Source organism: Haliotis rubra, unplaced genomic scaffold (assembly GCF_003918875.1).
Source record: "Haliotis rubra isolate DU_JTF1 unplaced genomic scaffold, ASM391887v1 Scf1413, whole genome shotgun sequence".
In the NCBI taxonomy this organism is placed as follows: Eukaryota; Metazoa; Mollusca; class Gastropoda; order Lepetellida; family Haliotidae; genus Haliotis; species Haliotis rubra.
The window spans coordinates 1-7386 of NW_025765352.1; the positions used below are offsets into that span (position 1 = coordinate 1).

Below are 7386 nucleotides of genomic sequence, written 5' to 3' on the forward strand. Positions count from 1 at the left end.
CTTTCAACACCAGGAAGCCAATGAATGTTCTATTTCGCATTTACCTTCCCCTGCACATGACTTTGGCTACATCTAGTTCGTTTGGTCAGAATGACCCTGACACCTTTCAAATACATAAAATATCCGTGCCAGAGAATAACTAGTATGAACTATCAGCCGAGATTTATTCCACTGGAAGTCATAGACAAAATAGCAGTGAAAATGACATGAATGGGTCACCAAAAATCAGCATTAACAGCATGCATTTGTGCAAATTAAGAAGTAAAATGTCGTGCTTTGAATTGCAGCAACTGTGGCCTTGTTTGAGTGTGATGGTTCTGTGGTGTAGTGGTTATCACGTCTGCTTTACACGCAGAAGGTCGCGAGTTCGAACCTCGCCAGTACCTCTTTTTGTGCAAGCTGTTTTTCTTCTCACACATAACGATAAGACTGCCGTTCCACCTGCATTATTGTCAAATCAACCTGACTGGCAGTATTAACTGTTAAAATCTTAAAGGCGTTTTAGAAGTTTAGTGAGCGAGTTTAGTCTTACAGCGCTTTTAGCAATATTCCAGCAATATACAGGCGGAAGACAATACAAATTGGCTTCACACATTGTACCCACATGCGGAATAGAACCCGTTCTTCGATGTGAGGAATAAACACTTTAACCACTAGGCAAACGCACCGCCCCTTTTAGAAGTTGACGAATAAGAAAATAGATATGATACTTTCTGGACGACAATTTCTTAATATCTATTATGCGGTGGTGTCTTGATTTCGGTATATGAATCGATACTTAAAAGTCGCATCATAATATAATAAAGAAATTGTCATCTATAAATATCATCACTTTCTTAGGACTCAATAAGGTTGGATTTTTTTTTATATGAAGAAAATGTAGATTTGCTTTAGTGCGTCGGTTCTGTGGTGTAGTGGTTATCACGTCTGCTTTACACGCAGAAGGTCGCGAGTTCGAACCTCGCCAGAACCTCTTTTGCAAGCATTTTTCATCTTCCCTTTCAACACCAGGGAAGCCAATGAATGATCCCCGTTTCCTTCACATATACTCAGTAAGTCATTTTATTGATATCGCCCTCTTCTATTTCGCATTTACCTTCCCCTGCACATGACTTTGGCTACATCTAGTTCGTTTGGTCAGAATGACCCTGACACCTTTCAAATACATAAAATATCCGTGCCAGAGAATAACTAGTATGAACTATCAGCCGAGATTTATTCCACTGGAAGTCATAGACAAAATAGCAGTGAAAATGACATGAATGGGTCACCAAAAATCAGTATTAACAGCATGCATTTGTGCAAATTAAAAAGTAAAATGTCGTGCTTTGAATTGCAGCAACTGTGGCCTTGTTTGAGTGTGATGGTTCTGTGGTGTAGTGGTTATCACGTCTGCTTTACACGCAGAAGGTCGCGAGTTCGAACCTCGCCAGTACCTCTTTTTGTGCAAGCTGTTGTTCTTCTCACACATAACGATAAGACTGCCGTTCCACCTGCATTATTGTCAAATCAACCTGACTGGCAGTATTAACTGTTAAAATCTTAAAGGCGTTTTAGAAGTTTAGTGAGCGAGTTTAGTCTTACAGCGCTTTTAGCAATATTCCAGCAATATACAGGCGGAAGACAATACAAATTGGCTTCACACATTGTACCCACATGCGGAATAGAACCCGTTCTTCGATGTGAGGAATAAACACTTTAACCACTAGGCAAACGCACCGCCCCTTTTAGAAGTTGACGAATAAGAAAATAGATATGATACTTTCTGGACGACAATTTCTTAATATCTATTATGCGGTGGTGTCTTGATTTCGGTATATGAATCGATACTTAAAAGTCGCATCATAATATAATAAAGAAATTGTCATCTATAAATATCATCACTTTCTTAGGACTCAATAAGGTTGGATTTTTTTATATGAAGAAAATGTAGATTTGCTTTAGTGCGTCGGTTCTGTGGTGTAGTGGTTATCACGTCTGCTTTACACGCAGAAGGTCGCGAGTTCGAACCTCGCCAGAACCTCTTTTGCAAGCATTTTTCATCTTCCCTTTCAACACCAGGGAAGCCAATGAATGATCCCCGTTTCCTTCACATATACTCAGTAAGTCATTTTATTGATATCGCCCTCTTCTATTTCGCATTTACCTTCCCCTGCACATGACTTTGGCTACATCTAGTTCGTTTGGTCAGAATGACCCTGACACCTTTCAAATACATAAAATATCCGTGCCAGAGAATAACTAGTATGAACTATCAGCCGAGATTTATTCCACTGGAAGTCATAGACAAAATAGCAGTGAAAATGACATGAATGGGTCACCAAAAATCAGCATTAACAGCATGCATTTGTGCAAATTAAGAAGTAAAATGTCGTGCTTTGAATTGCAGCAACTGTGGCCTTGTTTGAGTGTGATGGTTCTGTGGTGTAGTGGTTATCACGTCTGCTTTACACGCAGAAGGTCGCGAGTTCGAACCTCGCCAGTACCTCTTTTTGTGCAAGCTGTTTTTCTTCTCACACATAACGATAAGACTGCCGTTCCACCTGCATTATTGTCAAATCAACCTGACTGGCAGTATTAACTGTTAAAATCTTAAAGGCGTTTTAGAAGTTTAGTGAGCGAGTTTAGTCTTACAGCGCTTTTAGCAATATTCCAGCAATATACAGGCGGAAGACAATACAAATTGGCTTCACACATTGTACCCACATGCGGAATAGAACCCGTTCTTCGATGTGAGGAATAAACACTTTAACCACTAGGCAAACGCACCGCCCCTTTTAGAAGTTGACGAATAAGAAAATAGATATGATACTTTCTGGACGACAATTTCTTAATATCTATTATGCGGTGGTGTCTTGATTTCGGTATATGAATCGATACTTAAAAGTCGCATCATAATATAATAAAGAAATTGTCATCTATAAATATCATCACTTTCTTAGGACTCAATAAGGTTGGATTTTTTATATGAAGAAAATGTAGATTTGCTTTAGTGCGTCGGTTCTGTGGTGTAGTGGTTATCACGTCTGCTTTACACGCAGAAGGTCGCGAGTTCGAACCTCGCCAGAACCTCTTTTTTGCAAGCATTTTTCATCTTCCCTTTCAACACCAGGGAAGCCAATGAATGATCCCCGTTTCCTTCACATATACTCGGTAAGTCATTTTATTGATATCGCCCTCTTCTATTTCGCATTTACCTTCCCCTGCACATGACTTTGGCTACATCTAGTTCGTTTGGTCAGAATGACCCTGACACCTTTCAAATACATAAAATATCCGTGCCAGAGAATAACTAGTATGAACTATCAGCCGAGATTTATTCCACTGGAAGTCATAGACAAAATAGCAGTGAAAATGACATGAATGGGTCACCAAAAATCAGCATTAACAGCATGCATTTGTGCAAATTAAGAAATAAAATGTCGTGCTTTGAATTGCAGCAACTGTGGCCTTGTTTGAGTGTGATGGTTCTGTGGTGTAGTGGTTATCACGTCTGCTTTACACGCAGAAGGTCGCGAGTTCGAACCTCGCCAGTACCTCTTTTTGTGCAAGCTGTTTTTCTTCTCACACATAACGATAAGACTGCCGTTCCACCTGCATTATTGTCAAATCAACCTGACTGGCAGTATTAACTGTTTAAAATCTTAAAGGCGTTTTAGAAGTTTAGTGAGCGAGTTTAGTCTTACAGCGCTTTTAGCAATATTCCAGCAATATACAGGCGGAAGACAATACAAATTGGCTTCACACATTGTACCCACATGCGGAATAGAACCCGTTCTTCGATGTGAGGAATAAACACTTTAACCACTAGGCAAACGCACCGCCCTTTTTAGAAGTTGACGAATAAGAAAATAGATATGATACTTTCTGGACGACAATTTCTTAATATCTATTATGCGATGGTGTCTTGATTTCGGTATATGAATCGATACTTAAACGTCGCATCTTCATATAATAAAGAAATTGTCATCTATATAAATATCATCACTTTCTTAGGACTCAATAAGGTTGGATTTTTTTTTATATGAAGAAAATGTAAGCTTGCTTTAGTGCGTCGGTTCTGTGGTGTAGTGGTTATCACGTCTGCTTTACACGCAGAAGGTCGCGAGTTCGAACCTCGCCAGAACCTCTTTTTTTTTGTGCAAGCTGTTGTTCTTCTCATACATAACAATAAGACTGCCGTTCCACCTGCATTATTGTCAAATCAACCTGACTGGCATTATTAACTGTTAAAATCTTAAAGGCGTTTTAGAAGTTTAGTGAGCGAGTTTAGTCTTACAGCGCTTTTAGCAATATTCCAGCAATATACAGGCGGAAGACAATACAAATTGGCTTCACACATTGTACCCACATGCGGAATCGAACCCGTTCTTCGATGTGAGGAATAAACACTTTAACCACTAGGCAAACGCACCGCCCCTTTTAGAAGTTGACGAATAAGAAAATAGATATGATACTTTCTGGACGACAATTTCTTAATATCTATTATGCGGTGGTGTCTTGATTTCGGTATATGAATCGATACTTAAAAGTCGCATCATAATATAATAAAGAAATTGTCATCTATAAATATCATCACTTTCTTAGGACTCAATAAGGTTGGATTTTTTTATATGAAGAAAATGTAAGTTTGCTTTAGTGCGTCGGTTCTGTGGTGTAGTGGTTATCACGTCTGCTTTACACGCAGAAGGTCGCGAGTTCGAACCTCGCCAGAACCTCTTTTGCAAGCATTTTTCATCTTCCCTTTCAACACCAGGGAAGCCAATGAATGATCCCCGTTTCCTTCACATATACTCAGTAAGTCATTTTATTGATATCGCCCTCTTCTATTTCGCATTTACCTTCCCCTGCACATGACTTTGGCTACATCTAGTTCGTTTGGTCAGAATGACCCTGACACCTTTCAAATACATAAAATATCCGTGCCAGAGAATAACTAGTATGAACTATCAGCCGAGATTTATTCCACTGGAAGTCATAGACAAAATAGCAGTGAAAATGACATGAATGGGTCACCAAAAATCAGCATTAACAGCATGCATTTGTGCAAATTAAGAAGTAAAATGTCGTGCTTTGAATTGCAGCAACTGTGGCCTTGTTTGAGTGTGATGGTTCTGTGGTGTAGTGGTTATCACGTCTGCTTTACACGCAGAAGGTCGCGAGTTCGAACCTCGCCAGTACCTCTTTTTGTGCAAGCTGTTGTTCTTCTCACACATAACGATAAGACTGCCGTTCCACCTGCATTATTGTCAAATCAACCTGACTGGCAGTATTAACTGTTAAAATCTTAAAGGCGTTTTAGAAGTTTAGTGAGCGAGTTTAGTCTTACAGCGCTTTTAGCAATATTCCAGCAATATACAGGCGGAAGACAATACAAATTGGCTTCACACATTGTACCCACATGCGGAATCGAACCCGTTCTTCGATGAGAGGAATAAACACATTAACCACTAGGCAAACGCACCGCCCCTTTTAGAAGTTGACGAATAAGAAAATAGATATGATACTTTCTGGACGACAATTTCTTAATATCTATTATGCGGTGGTGTCTTGATTTCGGTATATGAATCGATACTTAAAAGTCGCATCATAATATAATAAAGAAATTGTCATCTATAAATATCATCACTTTCTTAGGACTCAATAAGGTTGGATTTTTTTATATGAAGAAAATGTAAGCTTGCTTTAGTGCGTCGGTTCTGTGGTGTAGTGGTTATCACGTCTGCTTTACACGCAGAAGGTCGCGAGTTCGAACCTCGCCAGAACCTCTTTTTGCAAGCATTTTTCATCTTCCCTTTCAACACCAGGGAAGCCAATGAATGATCCCCGTTTCCTTCACATATACTCGGTAAGTCATTTTATTGATATCGCCCTCTTCTATTTCGCATTTACCTTCCCCTGCACATGACTTTGGCTACATCTAGTTCGTTTGGTCAGAATGACCCTGACACCTTTCAAATACATAAAATATCCGTGCCAGAGAATAACTAGTATGAACTATCAGCCGAGATTTATTCCACTGGAAGTCATAGGCAAAATAGCAGTGAAAATGACATGAATGGGTCACTAAAAATCAGTATTGACAGCATGCATTTGTGTAAATTAAAAAGACTAAAATGTCGTGCTTTGAATTGCAGCAACTGTGGCCTTGTTTGAGTGTGATGGTTCTGTGGTGTAGTGGTTATCACGTCTGCTTTACACGCAGAAGGTCGCGAGTTCGAACCTCGCCAGAACCTCTTTTTTTTGTGCAAGCTGTTGTTCTTCTCATACATAACAATAAGACTGCCGTTCCACCTGCATTATTGTCAAATCAACCTGACTGGCAGTATTAACTGTTAAAATCTTAAAGGCGTTTTAGAAGTTTAGTGAGCGAGTTTAGTCTTACAGCGCTTTTAGCAATATTCCAGCAATATACAGGCGGAAGACAATACAAATTGGCTTCACACATTGTACCCACATGCGGAATCGAACCCGTTCTTCGATGTGAGGAATAAACACTTTAACCACTAGGCAAACGCACCGCCCTTTTAGAAGTTGACGAATAAGAAAATAGATATGATACTTTCTGGACGACAATTTCTTAATATCTATTATGAAATTGTCGGTGGTGTCTTGATTTCGTGGTATATGAATCGATAACTTAAAAGTCGCATCATAATATAATAAAGAAATTGTCATCTATAAATATCATCACTTTCTATCAGGACTCAATAAGGTTGTATTTTTTTTTATATGAAGAAAATGTAAGCTTGCTTTAGTGCGTCGGTTCTGTGGTGTAGTGGTTATCACGTCTGCTTTACACGCAGAAGGTCGCGAGTTCGAACCTCGCCAGAACCTCTTTTTGTGCAAGCTGTTGTTCTTCTCATACATAACAATAAGACTGCCGTTCCACCTGCATTATTGTCAAATCAACCTGACTGGCATTATTAACTGTTAAAATCTTAAAGGCGTTTTAGAAGTTTAGTGAGCGAGTTTAGTCTTACAGCTTTTAGCAATATTCCAGCAATATACAGGCGGAAGACAATACAAATTGGTTTCACACATTGTACCCACATGCGGAATCGAACCCGTTCTTCGATGTGAGGAATAAGCACTTTAACCACTAGGCAAACGCACCGACCTTTTAGAAGTTGACGAATAAGAAAATAGATATGATACTTTCTGGACGACAATTTCTTAATATTTATTATGCGATGGTGTCTTGACATCGGTATATAAATCGATACTTAAACGTCGCATCATAATATAATAAAGAAATTGTCATCTATATAAATATCATCACTTTCTTAGGACTCAATAAGGTTGGATTTTAAAACTGCTCACGAAACGTTTGTTTACACATCATAAACTATGCCCAGGTGGAATTTCAAGCACTGATGTTTGTTC

General features: G+C 39.1%; 13 non-coding genes across 13 annotated transcripts; all 13 read left to right on the forward strand.

The window, feature by feature from the left end:
• Positions 1–313: 313 nt before the first annotated feature.
• Positions 314–386, forward strand: Trnav-uac. Its single transcript has one exon. It is a non-coding gene; the product is annotated as a tRNA-Val (tRNA).
• A 514-nt stretch (positions 387–900) lies between these two features.
• Positions 901–973, forward strand: Trnav-uac. Its single transcript has one exon. It is a non-coding gene; the product is annotated as a tRNA-Val (tRNA).
• Positions 974–1365: 392 nt separating this feature from the next.
• Trnav-uac lies at positions 1366–1438 on the forward strand. Its single transcript has one exon. It is a non-coding gene; the product is annotated as a tRNA-Val (tRNA).
• A 512-nt stretch (positions 1439–1950) lies between these two features.
• Trnav-uac lies at positions 1951–2023 on the forward strand. Its single transcript has one exon. It is a non-coding gene; the product is annotated as a tRNA-Val (tRNA).
• A 392-nt stretch (positions 2024–2415) lies between these two features.
• On the forward strand, positions 2416–2488 carry Trnav-uac. The gene has a single exon. It is a non-coding gene; the product is annotated as a tRNA-Val (tRNA).
• A 511-nt stretch (positions 2489–2999) lies between these two features.
• Trnav-uac lies at positions 3000–3072 on the forward strand. Its single transcript has one exon. It is a non-coding gene; the product is annotated as a tRNA-Val (tRNA).
• Positions 3073–3466: 394 nt separating this feature from the next.
• On the forward strand, positions 3467–3539 carry Trnav-uac. Its single transcript has one exon. It is a non-coding gene; the product is annotated as a tRNA-Val (tRNA).
• A 517-nt stretch (positions 3540–4056) lies between these two features.
• On the forward strand, positions 4057–4129 carry Trnav-uac. The gene has a single exon. It is a non-coding gene; the product is annotated as a tRNA-Val (tRNA).
• A 516-nt stretch (positions 4130–4645) lies between these two features.
• On the forward strand, positions 4646–4718 carry Trnav-uac. Its single transcript has one exon. It is a non-coding gene; the product is annotated as a tRNA-Val (tRNA).
• Positions 4719–5110: 392 nt separating this feature from the next.
• On the forward strand, positions 5111–5183 carry Trnav-uac. Its single transcript has one exon. It is a non-coding gene; the product is annotated as a tRNA-Val (tRNA).
• Positions 5184–5695: 512 nt separating this feature from the next.
• On the forward strand, positions 5696–5768 carry Trnav-uac. The gene has a single exon. It is a non-coding gene; the product is annotated as a tRNA-Val (tRNA).
• Positions 5769–6163: 395 nt separating this feature from the next.
• Positions 6164–6236, forward strand: Trnav-uac. The gene has a single exon. It is a non-coding gene; the product is annotated as a tRNA-Val (tRNA).
• Positions 6237–6764: 528 nt separating this feature from the next.
• Trnav-uac lies at positions 6765–6837 on the forward strand. The gene has a single exon. It is a non-coding gene; the product is annotated as a tRNA-Val (tRNA).
• Positions 6838–7386: the final 549 nt, after the last annotated feature.